General features: G+C 41.4%; 1 protein-coding gene across 1 annotated transcript in view; it reads left to right on the forward strand.

The window, feature by feature from the left end:
- Positions 1-16,091, forward strand: part of TMEM132B (transmembrane protein 132B) — a 258,328-nt gene that overhangs the window by 192,932 nt on the left and 49,305 nt on the right. The gene's annotated exons all lie outside the window — the stretch shown is intronic.

Genomic DNA, 16,091 nt, shown 5'->3' on the forward strand with positions numbered 1-16,091 from the left:
ACTTTACACAAGTTATAATTATGTTATTTTTAAAGTTTAAAAAACATTATGCATATACATTACTATTATTTATAATTTATAGTGTTAATAAAGGACTTCATATATAATTATGTTATGATTTGTAGGATTTAGAAAGGATTTTACATATAATTAATTCGTAAAGTCTATAAAGTTCTTTACTTATATTCCAGTTAATTTGCAATATTTCAAATATTACTTAATACCTCCTCACAATAATCTGGGGAGGTGGGTGCTATTATCACTGTTTGATAGTTGAGGAAACTTAGTCAGGGTGAGGATAAATGATTTGCTGAGTGTCACACAGCTGGGAAGTGTCTGAGGCAGATTTGAACTCAGCACTGTCTTGACTTCAGGTCTGGTGCTCTATCCACTGAACCACTTAGTTGCCCTTGGCTGTTGAGTAAAAATTTGAACATGCTTCTACAACACTAATCTGACTCATTTTATAATTTCTCCTTTAAGGAATATACCGTATCTGTCATTATAACCCCTTTAAGGGCAGAGACTATGAATTGTTATTATTAATTGTTATTGTTTCTATCACTACTACTAATAGCTGATACTTGCAAAGGACATTTTAGGTGAGAGTAGAGTTATGAATTTAGGGGCATATGGCATGTCTGATGAAGAAATCCCCTCTACTCAGGTATAATCAGACAAGCTCTGCTGCTTCTGCTTTTAGAGAATTGCTGTAACTACCACAAAGTGATTTAGTTGTCCAGGATCCCACATCCAGGTATTTGAGAGGTAGGACTTGAATTCAGGTCAGCCCAATTTTCAGCCAGCCAGCCTTCCAGCTACTATCCCTAAACTACCTCTCCTGGGTAGTTTAAGATCTTAAGATCTGCAAATTACTTTATATATGTTGTATCATTTGATTTCGAGAGCAGTCCTTTTCCATGGGTACCTTGAGCATTATCACCACCATTTTAGAGATGAGAAAGTAATGTTTAGAAGAAACAATTGATTTCCCTATTTTACACCATAAGCATCTAGGATTAGAAATAGAATAAAATACTATTTCTGTGTATTGGCTCTAGGGCAGAAGGTGGTACTGGTAGGCAATGGGGGTCAAGTGACTTGCCCAGGGTCACACAGCTAGGGAGTGTTGTAAGGGAATTCTTTGTTCTTTTTGAGTTTACACTTGTGAAAGGGAATCCAAAATTGTAAAAATTAAATTTTAATGGTTGACTAAAATATATGAAAATTATAAATAATATGTTGGTCACCAATTCAAAGTATTATTGCTCCAAGTCAAAATGACCTTTAATTGCTTTTATTTACAAAAGAGGTGGAAAGAGTGAAAGTAGAGAAATACAAAAGGGTAGAGAAGATATTAGTGTATCTAACTAAATATTGCTCCCCTGCTCGACTCATCCAGGACTTGTTGACCTTCAACCAGAATTAAACTCTCTCCAGAAGACAGGAAGGGAAAGCCAGTTATCCGCTCACCCAAGTTCCCTCCAAGGGACAGGTCAAGACAATAATTTGAGTTGAAGGTGATTCCTGAGGCTGACTTTCTTCCTTTAGCCAACCTTCTTCTTGAAGCTGACTTCCCTCTTGAAGTCCAACTCCTTCTTGAAGCTGACTTCCTTCTTGGAGTCAACATTTTTAGCCTGAGAAATTCAGGTTCTATAAAAGTGGTTTCTTGTCCTTTCCCCTTCTTCACAGGGGCCAATCACAGCTTTCAAATTGTCTAGCACTGCCCAGGGGTCAGTGTTTATGGGGACCACTTCTCCCCTTCTGGAGGGGTGAATACTCATCAAAAGGGTTCACAGATTCCTGGCTGATTGAGTTTCTGAAGGTGTGAATTCTCTAAGTGGTTCTCTAAGCTTCTCCACCTAGTTCAAGTTTTTGTTGATTCAATCAAAAGGTAGACAAAGGAGAGTTAACCAAAGTGTTAGCTCCAAAGGCAAAGAATAAAGGAGTCCCTTTCACAAGTGTAAACTCAAAGAGAACAAAGAATTCCCTTTTATAGTGTCTGAGATCACATTTGAACCCAGGACCTCCTATCTCTAGTCCTGGCTCTCAGTCCACTGAACCACCTAACTGCCTCCTTTACTGATTCTTAAATCCAGTCCTCTTGACATTCCTCTACTGTCTCTTTACTCTTTGTTGTCCTTTCTCTCCACACACACACATTGTGGGTTTGACGCCCTCTTCCATTCTGTCCCCAACACACACATAATAGAAACTGCAAATATTTGCTATTGATGCCAACAGATTGAATGGCCCATTGGATTGTTCTTTTTTTCCTTTCTAATTTTAGGCCAGAGGATTTCTTTCTAGTAGGGTTTGGGAAATATGCTCCATGAGTGGCATTTTCTGCCATAGACAGTAATCGTCCTTCTCTGTTGGGCAGGGAGAGAGGGGAAAGGTAAGGGGAAGATTATAATGCACGGTCAGGTTTCCTTTGGCGCAGACAGACAAATCAATATTCTGCCAAACCCAGTGGGTGGCTAATACCCAGAATTGGATTCTTGCTCCTTTTCTAAATAGAAAACAAGGGCAAGGATCTATCTCACGAGCTCCCTGGGGGAAATATACTTGCTTTTTAAGAGCCCCTTGTAGCTTCGATTACTCTGGAGTAATGTAGCTGAAAGTGTGTTAATTTGGCTGTAAAAATATTAACCTCCCTAAAAAGATGCTGTTCAAATGACACTTGCGAGGCAGTTTCATACGTGTTCAAAAATTAAAATGACATCAACCTTCTGTGTTTCTCATTCTGTTTTCTGGATCCTCATCAGTTCTGTTCTCAAGCCAGGCTTCACGTTGTGGCATTGGGCAAAATTGAAAATCATTCCTCTTGTGTTCTCTTTTAGTCCCTGAGGTGTCATTTGATCTCGATGGAGCTCTGCCACAGCCCCATCATACCTGCCCTGTGACCTGTCATATCCCCTCCCCCTCAGATTTCACAGGTCCCATATGTGGGAGAGACTCTTGTCTCTTAGCTTGTGACGGTCATTGTTCAGTTGTGTCTGTCTCATTGTGACCTCATTTGGGGTTTTCTTGGCAGAAATCCTGGAATGGTTTGCCATTTTCTCCTTCATGTTATTTTACTGATGAGGAAACTGAGGCAAACAGGGTTGAGCGACTTGCCTAGAGTCACATAGTTAGTAAATTATCATTGTTCAATTGTTTCAGTGGTGTCTGACTTGTCATGACCCCATTTAGGGTTTTCTTAGCTGAGATGCTAGAGTAGTTTCCCATTTTCCTTTCCAGTTCATTTTACAGATAAGGAAACAGAGAATTAAATGACTTGCCTAGGGTCACACAAATAGGAAGTGGCTGAGGTCAGATTTGAACTCAAGAAGATGTCTCTCTGACTCCAAGCCTGGCACTATGTTCACTGTACCACCTAGCTGCCCCTATGATCTCACCGAATTTGACACAGAAGCTTGGGAAACATTGTGGATACAATGGAAAGAATATTATATTTGGAATTAAAAGGGCCCGAGTTTAAGTCCCAGGTCGATCCATTAATGTCTGTGTGACCTTGGATGAGGGAAAGTATTCCAGATTCCAGCGAAGATTCCAGTAGCATCCAGTGAGGACATCCCTCTCTTCTCATGGAGAGTAGCACAAGCTCTGTCATTTGTACTCTTAGAACATTGCTATAGGCTCAGTGAAGTGATTCCCCCATCTCACAGCCAGGTATATCAGAGGTAAGACTTAAACTTAGGTGGGCCAGACTATGCTAATCGTTGTGTTCCCCTTTCTGAGTTTCAGTCTCCTTAGTTATCAAATGAGGGGGGTGAAACCGATGACCTCTATCTTGTCTCCTGTTGTTCAATTGTTTGATTCTCATCTGATTCTTTAGTGACCCCATTTAGAGTTTTCTTGGCAGAGACACTGGAATGGTTTGCTCTTTCCTTCTCCAGCTCATTTGACAAATGAGGAAACTAAGGCAAACAGGGTCAAATGACTTGCCCAGGGTCACACAGCTAGTACGTGTATGACTCTCCATGAGCCCATTTGGGATTTTCTCAGCAGAGATAGTAGAGTGGTTTGTTGTTTCCTTCTCTAGCTCATGTGATAGATGAGAAAACTCAGGCCAGCAGGGTTAAGTGACTTGCCCAGAGTCAGGTAGCTATTAAGTATCTGAGGCTAGATTTGAACTCAGGAAGATGAGTCTTCCTGACATTCTATCCACTGCCCCAAGTCCCAACCTGCATGGAATTTAACTATTTCCCCCCCTTTATAATTATGCTGCCTATATTTATGTGTGTTCTTTTGTTCTTATTGTTCTCATTGTTTCCCTTATTGGATGTAAGCTTCTTACATGTGAGGATCATTTCATCCTTTGTATTTATATTCCTAGTGTTTAACAAAATTCCTGGCACATAGTAAGTATGCACTTAATAAAATGCTTATTGATTCATTCATTCTAGTGGATAGAATGCTAAACTTTGGATCAGGAAGACTCGAATTCAAATCTTTTTTGAGACATTTAAAAACTATATGATCCTGGGCAAGTCACTTACCATTCTCAGCTTCATTTTCCTCCTCTGTAAAATGGGAATAATAGTAACCTAACTCACAGGGTGGTTTTGAGTGTCAAATGAGGTAATGTTGGTGAATTGCTATATAAATGCTTGTATTATTATCATTAGTAGTAATAATCATCATCTTCTGCCTCCTAACACCCTGCTTAGCAAATCCTAGCCACACAATAACTATGTGTTAATCAATGGATTGATTGATGAATCTATGAATCTAATGGCATGAAGACTAACTGGGGATTCAGGTGACCTGGCTTCTGGTTCCATCTCTATCCTGGTTTTCTTGGACCAGTTCTTAGCTCATTGCCTGGCACAGAGTACTAGGTGCTTAATAATGTGACAATGGCCCAGTTACTACCCCTCCATGTACTTCTGTGTCCTTATCTGTAGAGTGATAGGCGTTGGGCTGAATGATTTCAAAAGTACTTTGTAGTTGTCAAATTCTATGAGTCTATTTGTCAGCTGTTTGGCCTTTTTCAAGATGGTTTTCCTTTTCCCAATCTATCTCCTTTCACTTTATGCACTGGGCTTCATTCTTCTCTGAGACACTGACAAAACCACCCTCTTTAAGTACCTTTCTCTCCCTCTTATAACTCATTGCTTCCATCGGGGTTTCTCAGAGAGAACTGCTTTTGTAATTAACGATGGAAAATGATGAGAGTCAATGGTCCAAGGCTGGAAATCAGCTCTCGACTTCTGTGATCAAAAGCATCCCCAGAAAACTTCTGATGCTCTTGTTCCTCAGAACTCACTCTGTTGTTGTTTTTCACCTGCTTCAGTTGTGTTCAATTCTCCCTGACCCCTTTTGGGGTTTTCTGGGTGAAGATAATGGAATGGTTTGCCATTTCCTTCTCTAGCTCATTTTACCATTGAGGAAACTGAGGCAAACAGAATTAAGTGACTTGCCCAGGGTTACACAGCTACTAAGTTGTTGTTATTGGGTGGTATCAATTGTGTCTGATTCTTTGTGTCCCCCATTTGGTATTTTCTTGGAAAAGATACTGGAGTCATTTGCCATTTCCTTTTCCACTAAACTTACCCTGACCAATCTTTAATTGCTTTATTAAAATAGCACCCAATATGTTCCAGGCAGGTACGGTACTAGGCACCAAGCATAAACAAAAGCTGTTCTTATCCTCGACTCCTCTCAAGTTGATTTTGTTCTCTGTGAGCAAGGGAGAGGAGGGGAGAAGACAGCATGTATACAGATGAATTAATACCAGCTATGCCTATCTGGTCCTATGATTTCACATGTCTAGGTAGCTCAAACTCTGCCCTCCTCTCCCAATGTTCCTCAATTCATATTGGTAACTTTTGGTCTTGGAGAGTCCCAGAATAACCCAATCAATCAGTCTTTGGCAGTGGTGAATGTTGAGCCCCAGGTGTCAGGATTTTGATGCCAGATCCCTATTCACCTGGACTCCATCCAGGTCCTGAATAAGGCTGACACATCAGAAATAGTAGGGCCATGTTTGATTAGGCAGCTAAGTGGCAAAATGCTAGGTCTGGAGTCAGGAAGACCCACTTTCATGAGTTCAAATCTGGCCTCGGACACTTACTAGCTGTGTGACCCGGGACAAGTCACTTAATCCTGTTGATCTCACTTTCCCCATCTGTAAAATCAGCTGGAGAAAGAAATGGAAAATTACTCAAGTCTCTTTGCTAAGAAAATCCCAAATGGGGTCATGAAGAGTTGGACGTGACTGAATAACTACAACAGTCCTTCAACAAATACCGCTGGCCCAGTGTTCTAAACCCCTTCCTAAGAGAAGCCCTCAGAGTACCTTGCAAATAGGAAGAATTGCCCAGTTTTATTGTTTGATTACTTTGGCAGTGTATTCTTTATTATATAGCTCTCCTCACTCCTCCACCACTGAATTCAGCTCAATCTTTATTTCATTTTCTGTTTCTCTACTTCTTTTATCGCCTCTTTCTCCCCACTCAAACTATTATTGAAAAATCTTCCCTTTTCTTCCTTCCCACCAACCTCTTATATTTATTATTTCTTCTGCTATACTTTTTAAAAAGATGTTTTCTTTGCTGTGCTCTCTTCATTAACTCTCTTCAGAATCCAGGCTATTTGGAGTTTTATTTCCTGCTATCTGCTCTATAATCTAATTTGTAACTTATTTGTTCTCCTATGCCCCCATGGGGCTCAAGTGGTGGAAGTACTAGATTTAAGCTTTTTCTTTTAACCAATTTATATGATATTTAACTTGGTAGAGTTTGCCTCATTTTCCTTTTTTTGTTTCTTGATGTATCCTTTGTGAAAATATTGCTATAGGAATGAAACCGTGTTGCCCCGTCGCCCCCCTTGCCCACCTCAACATAATTGAACTCCTTCCCAAAAGCCATGCCACCCCATGCTATATCCTTTCACCCTCTCTTCAACGATCACAGCTGCTCCCCGTCTCTAGAAAATCACCTATCACTTGTCTTAAGATAGGCTATTGCCCACCGAGGCACAAAACTCTTTCATAGAAGGTGCCCTCCCAATGCACAAAATCATGAATTAGGTCTACCTTGAGATAATTTTTAGGGGAGCATTGTATTTCCTTTGAAGTTTTACTTATTCTTCCTTCATTTTCAGATTCTTCTTGTTCTGTTTATCTTCTTGTGGACTAGAATTTTTTGAGTTTAATTATATTTTTTCTCTCTTGACAGTCTTCGATTTTGGGCTTTTACCTTATACTGACCATCACCCCTGTCCTCTTCTTTTTCTGGCTCCTTCCTCTTTGTTGGTGAGAAAACCAACCTCTGAGATTAGGCTACAAGGCTGCCTCTGCTTCCACAAATTCGATAATATAACTGTCATCTGTGTGAGTCCCTGCCCTAAGTAACCCCGGGGGAAAGAACTGACCCTGAAGACCTGATGTAGCCACCTGTGCTCATATCTCATCCAGTAAATCCCTCTGCTTTCCTCTTTCCTCCAGGCAGAATCATAAGAGAAAACACAGTGCCCTCAAAAGAAACAGTTGAGCAAGAGAGGCAAGCAGGTGAAGCTTGATGAAATATGCCTTAATAATATGCATTATCCACAGCATCACCTTCTAATTTTACTTTTTTCTAGCTGTTGTAGATGCAAAGAGGTTGGGTTAAGTTTAAATGGTTGTGCTGCCCTTTGAAAAGGGCAAGTCTCATCATGCCCCCCCAACTGTAGTGGCTCCCCATTACCTAAAGGATCAAATATAAGGTCCTCTGTTTAGTATTTACAGTCCCTAATAACTTGGCACATTCCTACCTTCCCATGATTTTTTTTAACAGTATCTCTCAAGCATTATTTTATTTTTAAAAAGTTTTAAGATTACACACCAATTAAATTTTTAATAATCATTTTATGACATTTTGTGACCCATATTTTCCTCCTCCCTCCCACCCCTCTCTGCTCCCCAAGATGGCATAAGTTGTAATTGTGTTATCATAGAGCTCATATTCCCATGTTCATCATGTTTTGAAAGAAGACACATATTGTTTAAACTAGAAAAAATTCATGGAGGGAATACAGTGAAGAATGACATATACCAATCTGCACCCTTACTTTCTGTCCTAGTAACAATTCCAAGGCAGAAGGGCAAGGACTAAGCAAACAGAGTTAAATGACTTGCCCAGGGTCACACAGCTGGGAACTGCCTTAATACAGGTTAGAACCCAGGTCTTTCCAACTCCAAAGTTAGTCCTTTACCACTGTGCCACCTAGATGCACTAATAACTCTCATTTTAATGGGATAGATAGGGGGTGGGGTGAATACATGTACCATCACTATAGTAGAAAATAATCCTATGATGGGCCCAAGACACAGGTCTTCAAGTTATCTTTTGGGAACTGATATGGCATGGTGGGAGAGGAGTGCTAAGTGAACTCTTTGTATTCTATTCAGTTTAGTAAACATTTCTTATAGCCTACTATGTGCCAGGTGCTGGAGATTCAAAGAAGAAGAACAATTATGGTCCCTGCCCTCAAAGAGCTTACAGTTTAATGGAAGAAGACAATATACAAAAGAAAGCAAAAGTAGTTGGAGAGGAGAGAAGGAGGACATCAGTGGGTGTCTTGTTCTGTGGAATTCACACTAAGGAGAGATGCAGATGGAAAATGGAGTTCTCAGGTGTTAATTCATACAAATTTTGCCTTATCAGGAGTTCTGGAATCTTCTCCTGTGAATTTAGCTGTAATTACTATGGGGAGGAGGGTTGGGGCTTGAAGGATTGAAAAGATTTGTGGATGATAATGTATCCACCATCCTGTTAGTCACCATTTATTAAGAATATATTACACAATGTAGAAGCAATGTAGTGTAATAACAATAACTCATTATTATATAGCTCTTTAGGTCTGTAAAATCTTCTGCTCCTGAAGCATTGTCTTCTGGGGCTGATTCCCCAACATAACATGTGTAGGTTACAGTTTAGGCCCCCAATGGTGACTGTTCTCTCAAGTCCAAGTTAATCAATGGCTCTGTACATCTAAAACCATCGATTAGGAGCCCCCACCAGGTCACTTGCCTTTAGTAATCAACCAGTAGACACACAAAAACAAACAAACAAACAAAAAATTGGGACATATTTTCCCATAAATAATACAACATTTGAAACCAATATGGTGAGTCCCTGGAGTGGACAGCAATCAGGTTCCTAAAGAGGGTAGTATGTTGGGGAAAATGGAACATATAAAAACTTCTGTGCTGGTCAGTATTGGGTTTGCTAGTGAGTGACTGCTATACTTAAATTCTGGGTGATATAGGGGGACCTAGTCTCAAGAAAACAAGCAATAAAACCTAACTGGATCCTTCTTTTAGAAGTAACTATTTCCCCCTGCTATCAGGATCCCAATTCCTCAGAACTTGCTTCAAATGACTTTAGAGCTGGAAAACTTGCTTCTTTAAGGAAAATGGCTAATCGTTAGCTAGTCATTGGCAAGCTGCCTTCTAATTTCATCACAGAGCATTTCTCTAGATCTTGTAAAGGGGTCACAAAGTCACTTTTACTTAACACCTTGTCTCTGTTACCTGCTTCTTATCTTCTGTAATTTTATTAGCTGGACTAGGGAGGGGAGTAGAATCCGTTGATCAGGGTGTCCTGATCAATTCTACTTCTTCCAGTACATTGCACATAGGATGTAAGCTCCTTGTGGGCAAGGATTATTTATTTGCATCTTTCTATCTGACTCTAGCACAGGGTGCCTAGAACATAGCAGGCAATTAATAAATGTTTGTTCAATGTTATTAAATAAAGAGATGAAAAAACTGAGAGTTGCAGGAATTAAATGATTCACCTAGAAAGAATCTCCTAGAGTCTGAGGTGGTATTTGAGCCCACATTTTCACAACTCTAAGTCCAGCCTTCTCTCCAGTATGCCAGGATGCTTAGGGGATCATGCCTAAGTCAAATAACTTCTGTGTGCCTCCAGGAGAAGTGGAGGCTGCTCACAAACTAAAATATTCACAGATGATTCCTTTATATGTGTGTGTTGTCACCATGGGTGCTGGAGATACAAAGATGAATTACCCTTCCCTTTCCCCCAACAAACAGTCTTTCCCATCTCAGGATTAGTATGCAATGAGGATCGGGGTAGGAGGTCTGGTGCAGAGGGCATGTGTGCAGTTATGGGATTACATCGGGAATTATAATATAAAATAGGGTACAATGTGTGCAGAAAGAAAAATCTTGAGCCAAGGATTCTTTGCCTCTTTTGTAGATAGGAAGACCCTTACTCAGAATGATGTTTTTGTTCTTATTTTTAAACCCTTACCTTCTGTCTTAGAATCAATACTATTTACTGATTCCAAAGCAGAAGAGCAGTAAGGGCTAGGCAATGGGGGTTAAATGACTTGCCCAGGGTCACACAGGTAGGAAGTATCTGAGGTCAGATTTGAACCCAGGACCTTCCATCTCTAGGCCTGACTCTCAATCCACTGAGCTACCCAGCTGACTCCCAGAATGATGTTTTTAAATGAAAAAAAAAAACGAAATACTTATGGAAAAAAAGAGAACCAACCAATCATATTGTTGATCTATATGAGGTTGAACTAGTGATATGGTCAAATTTGAACATTAGGGCAATTATCTTGGTACCTGAGTAAAGGACAGATTATAAAAGGAAAAGACAATAGGTATAAATGAAGAGATTTAAAAAATAGCCCAGGTCAAAGGGGATGAAAGATGAACTCAGGTAATAGACTGAAAAATGGAAACAAAAGCATGAGGTGCAGGGATGTTACAGAAATAGAAATGGCAGGACTTGGCCACAAATTGGATACAGGGATGGGTTGAGAAAAGGAAAGGGTCAAAGAGGCTGTTGAGGCATCAGGCTTGGCTGGAGGGTTGCGGGGTGATAATACCCTCAGCAAAAATAAACAAGTAAGAAGGAGTTGCAGAGCTTTCAGAGGAAAGTTGAGGAGTCCACTTCTGGCCATGTTGGATTTGAAGTGCCTGCAGGTCAGCATCAAGACATATAACCCCAGGAAATGTACTTGTCATGGGTGACAGTTTCTTATGTCTGCATTCTTTATACATAGAGAAAGTCCCCTGATTTCCGGAAGCATTCTTCAAGCTGTCGTGGTATATGACAGAAAGTTGTTCAATGCTGGCTTTAGAGAGAAAAAAGTTAGTAGCCAAGAAATGTGTGTGGACCAAATGGAAGCAAAATATTAATGAATGAGAAAGAGGATGTGGGCAAATGAAGAGTAACGTGTGTGTGTGTGTGTGTGTGTGTGTGTGTGTGTGTGTATGTGTGTGTGTGTGTGTGTGTGTGTGTGCGTTTATCGGAGAACTCAAGTTGGTTTAGTAGATCCTCCTATCCAACTTGAATGGAATTATGGGACAGATATGGACCTTTGTCTGAAGGGCATCCCCCATGGAGTTACATCCCCCCCCCCCCAGCCTCTTACTGAGAAAATGCAGAGAATCCATCTGATTGGCCACCTTCCAGATATCTATTGATCCCATCACCTGCTGTTCCCCTTCTCAGAGATAGCTAGGTGGTGCAGTGAATAGAATTCTAGGTCTGGAGTCAGAAAGTCCTGAGTTCAAATCCAGACTTAGATACTTCCTAGTTGTGTGGCTCTGGACAAGTCACTTTACCTCTTTAGTTATAACTCCTAACTGTAAAATGGCTATAATTATAACACCTGTCTTGCTGAGAAAATCAAGTGTGATATTTGTAAAGTACTCAGTGTAGTACCTGGCATATAGTAGGTGCTACATAAATGTGTGTTTCCCTTTATCCTAAAATGATTTTGTATCCATTTTGTCTGTACCACACCTGTATATATATCCATGTATAGTACACATGTTTGTGTGTATTCACACACGTATGTATACATGCACATATATCTTCTTTATTAGAATATAAGGTTCTTGAAAGCCTGGGCTGTCTTTGTATATGTGGAACTTAGGATAGAGTACCTGGCATAGAGGAAGCACTTGTCAATCCTTGTCAATTCATCTATTGGTGACTGAGAGAGGGGATGAGAAGTCTCTCTCTCTTGGTCTCTAAAAACAAGCTGTGGAATGACTCGGTGCCCTTTTTTGTATGATTGTTCTTCCTTGGACTTCCATACTGGAGTGCAGCAGGTGGGAAGGAAGGCGACTTGCCCTCCCCTTGATGCCTAGGAGCAGTAATAGTGACTTTCTAACTAGATTGTAAGCTCCTTGAGGGCAGGGGCTATCTTTTTGCCTCTTTTGTATCCCCAGCCTGGCACATAGTAGGCACTTAATAAATGTTTATTGGTTGAGCACATGGAACGCTCCATATACTAATTCAGGTGACCCAGAGGTCTTAGACCTAAATTCTTGTCTTCTTTCTCTCTTTTTGTTTCTTTTTCTGAGCACAGGTCAGATGGAATTCTTTTGCCCAAAATGTGGGGCTATCTGGGGCATGGATAGAATTCTTCAGAGGTACTTGGCAGTGGTAGACATATGCTTACATGTGGGCTGAGAGAAGAGATCCTGAAAGGGGTCTTTCTAAGCCTTGGGAGGTACCTTGTCAGTAATCTTGAGTCAGTGTAGACAAGTGTCCAAGAGATCCAGGGTTCCCAAGACCATCCATTTGGGCTCTAGCTTCCTCGAAGGAGACAGTCTTCTCCTTGGAGAAGACGTCGTACCTTGGGGGAGGAAGAGGATTGCCAGTTGGGCACCATCCTGAACCCAAAGGACTAAAGTCAGGAAGCGGGGAGTGGGAAGGGAAGAGAACTGGCCTCACCCAGTCTTCCCTGTTGTTGGTACAAATTATTCAGACTGTGCTGGTCTGATGTAGGCAAGGCAAATTGTTTGTTCAGCAGCTCTGCAAAGTGTGTTGACCTTCTACGGAATATCTACTGTGTCTAATGGGCTGTTTGAGAGCTTTATGTTTCTGAAATGGTTCTGGGCTTCCTGTGAGTCTTTTGTATGTTTTGTGGTGGGTGGAATAAAAGTTAACCCATACCTTGACACCCATATTATACATTGAGAACCTCTGTAGGAGTCGGAGATTCTATTAACCACATTTTGAGAAACATGGACATAAACCATCTTTAAGCTTTATTTTGGAGATTTTCTTGGGATAAAATTCTTGCAGGGTGGGGTCCCAGGCCAAAGGTGGAAAGTGCCTCTTCTTGGGTCCATCTCTGGCACGGAACCCTGCTCTTTGTGAGCCTCGAGCTTTTGGGGGCCCTGGGCTACAGATTATAGTGGCAAAGAAAAAATTCATATTATAGGATCAGAGATCCTAGTCATTAACAAGCCTTTTATACATTCCTATTAAGTGCCAACCACTGTGCTAATCCCTGGAGATACAAAGAAAGGGAGCTTAGGAATCATTTAGTTCTACCAGTTCCTGAAAAGAAATCTGGGGCTCAGAGAGATGAAATGGCCTGCTTATACAATGTAAGCTCCCAGAGGACAGGGACTGTTTTTTTTTTATTTTTTAAATCTTTGTTTCCCTGCCATCTAGCACATGGTAGGAGCTTGATAAACGTTTGCTGGTTAATAAATGAATTGATTGATTGTCAGAAGTCATACACTGTTACATGGAAAAACCAGAATTCAAATCTAGGACCTCTGACTCAAAGTCCGATATTTTGAGCTAAACCACACTGCCTCAGCCAAGAAGCAGAAAAGGTAGAATTTCTGTGACTTTTATTTCAATATAATTAAGGCATTTCATTTCTTTTCTTCGCTGTCAGTGTTTATGGTCTAGTGAGTTAACAGGCATTCATGAGCTCCTACTATGTGCCAAGTGCCATGCTAACCACTGGGATACAAAAAACGATAAAAGACAGTCCCAAGAAGGACTCAAGAACCCTACAATCTAACGTGCAGGTTAGAGATTGGTCTGGAGCAGTGGTTTTGGAGGCAAATGAGTGAATTCTGGTCTGCCTCTTCCCACGTGAGTGACTGGGGGCCAAATACTTAACTTCCAGGGGACCCCACTTTCTTTTCTGTAAAATGAGAGGGTTGGACCCAGTGGCCTCGGAGGGCCCTTCTAGGCCTACCTTTATGATCCTATGGACCTCCTTCTCCAGGGGCTGTTCTGGCCCAGAGCAGCATACCTGTTGGACCTCTCCTTAATTACCCCAAATGGAAATCTCCTGAAAAGAGGCTGGAGCCCTTCCAAATGGGCCCGCCACAATCAGCTCTGATCTACACCAAAGGGAAAGCAGTTGGATTTGGCACCCAGAAAGCATCCCCAGAATTACGGTTTTTAAGATAACTAGGAAATGGTCATCCATTCCACTTGCGGCTCTCGTTAAAATCCTGTTCCGATTGTTCTCTTTACAATCCCAGACACAATAATGAGGTTTTAAATCCCTCCAACATGCTCGAAGAGACAGCTACACGCTGTGTGAGCGTGACCTTTATGGCGGGCTGTAATTTGCTTGGATGGTCATTTCTCTCCTCCCTTTTAAAAATCACAACAGCCTGGAAGAGGATGGGAGAAGCGGGTGCTTTGCAGAATATTGGAAAGGTTAAAGTAATGCCACATCTCGCACTTGCCCAGAAACTGTCTGATTTCTAAATGACTGTTACAGGTTTGTTTTGTGGTGGTAGAACGTTCTTGCTGAGATGGATGGCGACCGAGGAGGCAAAGAAGGACAAATTGAGTTCCTTCTCATTAAGTGGTTTACCTTGCTGTTTTACCATCATTTACCAGATCCTTTCAACACAAGCACAGCATCCTCTTCTGAGGACCCCCTCTCTGGGTCTGTTTGTGAAAACCAGGCTTTTCCTCTGTGCTTTGGTGTTTAAAGCCTCACCAGAGACCACTGCTGACCTTTCCACAGTTTTTAGACATTTCTCCCCTTCATGCAGCCAATAGGGCAAACTAGGTGGCACAGTGGATTAGAGTGCTGGGACTGAAGCCTCATGGTCATGAGTTTAAATCCATCCTCAAACATGTCCTAGCTGTGTGACTCTGTATGCCTCAGTCTCCTTATCTGTCAAATGAGCTGGAGAAGGAAATGGCAAACGAGCTATGTGACCCTGAGTAAGTCACTTCACTCTGTATGCCTCAGTCTCCTTATTTGTCAAATGAGTTAGAGAAGGAAATGGCAAACGAGCTATGTGACCCTGAGTAAGTCACTTCACTCTGTATGCCTCAGTCTCCTTATTTGTCAAATGAGTTAGAGAAGGAAATGGCAAACGAGCTATGTGACCCTGAGTAAGTCACTTCACTCTGTATGCCTCAGTCTCCTTATTTGTCAAATGAGTTAGAGAAGGAAATGGCAAACGAGCTATGTGACCCTGAGTAAGTCACTTCACTCTGTATGCCTCAGTCTCCTTATTTGTCAAATGAGTTAGAGTAGGAAATGGCAAACTAGCTGTGAGATCCTGGGTAAATCACTTCACTGTGTTTGCCTCAGTTTCCTCATCTGTCAAAGGAGCTGGAGAAGGAAATGGCAGACTAGCTGTATGATCCTGGGTAAGTCACTTTACCCTGTTTGTTTCAGTCTCCTCATCTGTCAAATGAGCTGGAGAAGGAAACGGCAAACTAGCTGTGTGTCCCTGGGTAAGTCACTTCCCCTGTCTGCTTCAGTTTTCTCATCTGTCAAATGAACTAGAAAAGGAAATAACAAACTAGCCATGTGATTCTGGGTAAGTCATTTCATCCTGTTTGCCTCAGTTTCCTTAGCTGTCAAAGAAGCTGAAGAAGAGAAGAAAATGGCAAACCACTACAATATCTTTGCCAAGAAAACCCCAAATGGGGTCATGAAGAGTGGGACATGACTGAAACGACTGAATGAACCCCTTCATGCACCAGCGAAACTGGACTCCTTACTGTTCTTCATCTGTGATGCTCCATCTGCCCACTTTGCTGTGTCCCACACCTAGGATACACTCTCTCCCCTCTTTTAGTTCCTTTTCTCCCTGGTTTCTTTCAAGGCTCTGCTCCAATGGCGCCTCATGAAAAGCCCTTCCTCTCCCTCTCAGCTGATAGTGATTCCCTTCTCCAAATAATCTTGACACCTTTTTGCATATATTTCTATAAGAATTTTGTTTTGTTTTGTATTTGAGACTGAGTCTGCCTGTCTTCCCTATGCTGGAAGTTCAGGGGCCACTCTAGAGCCCTGATTCTAATACTGAGTGACCTGGAAGC

The sequence above is a fragment of the Monodelphis domestica genome, chromosome 3, assembly GCF_027887165.1.
Source record: "Monodelphis domestica isolate mMonDom1 chromosome 3, mMonDom1.pri, whole genome shotgun sequence".
NCBI lineage: Eukaryota > Metazoa > Chordata > Mammalia > Didelphimorphia > Didelphidae > Monodelphis > Monodelphis domestica.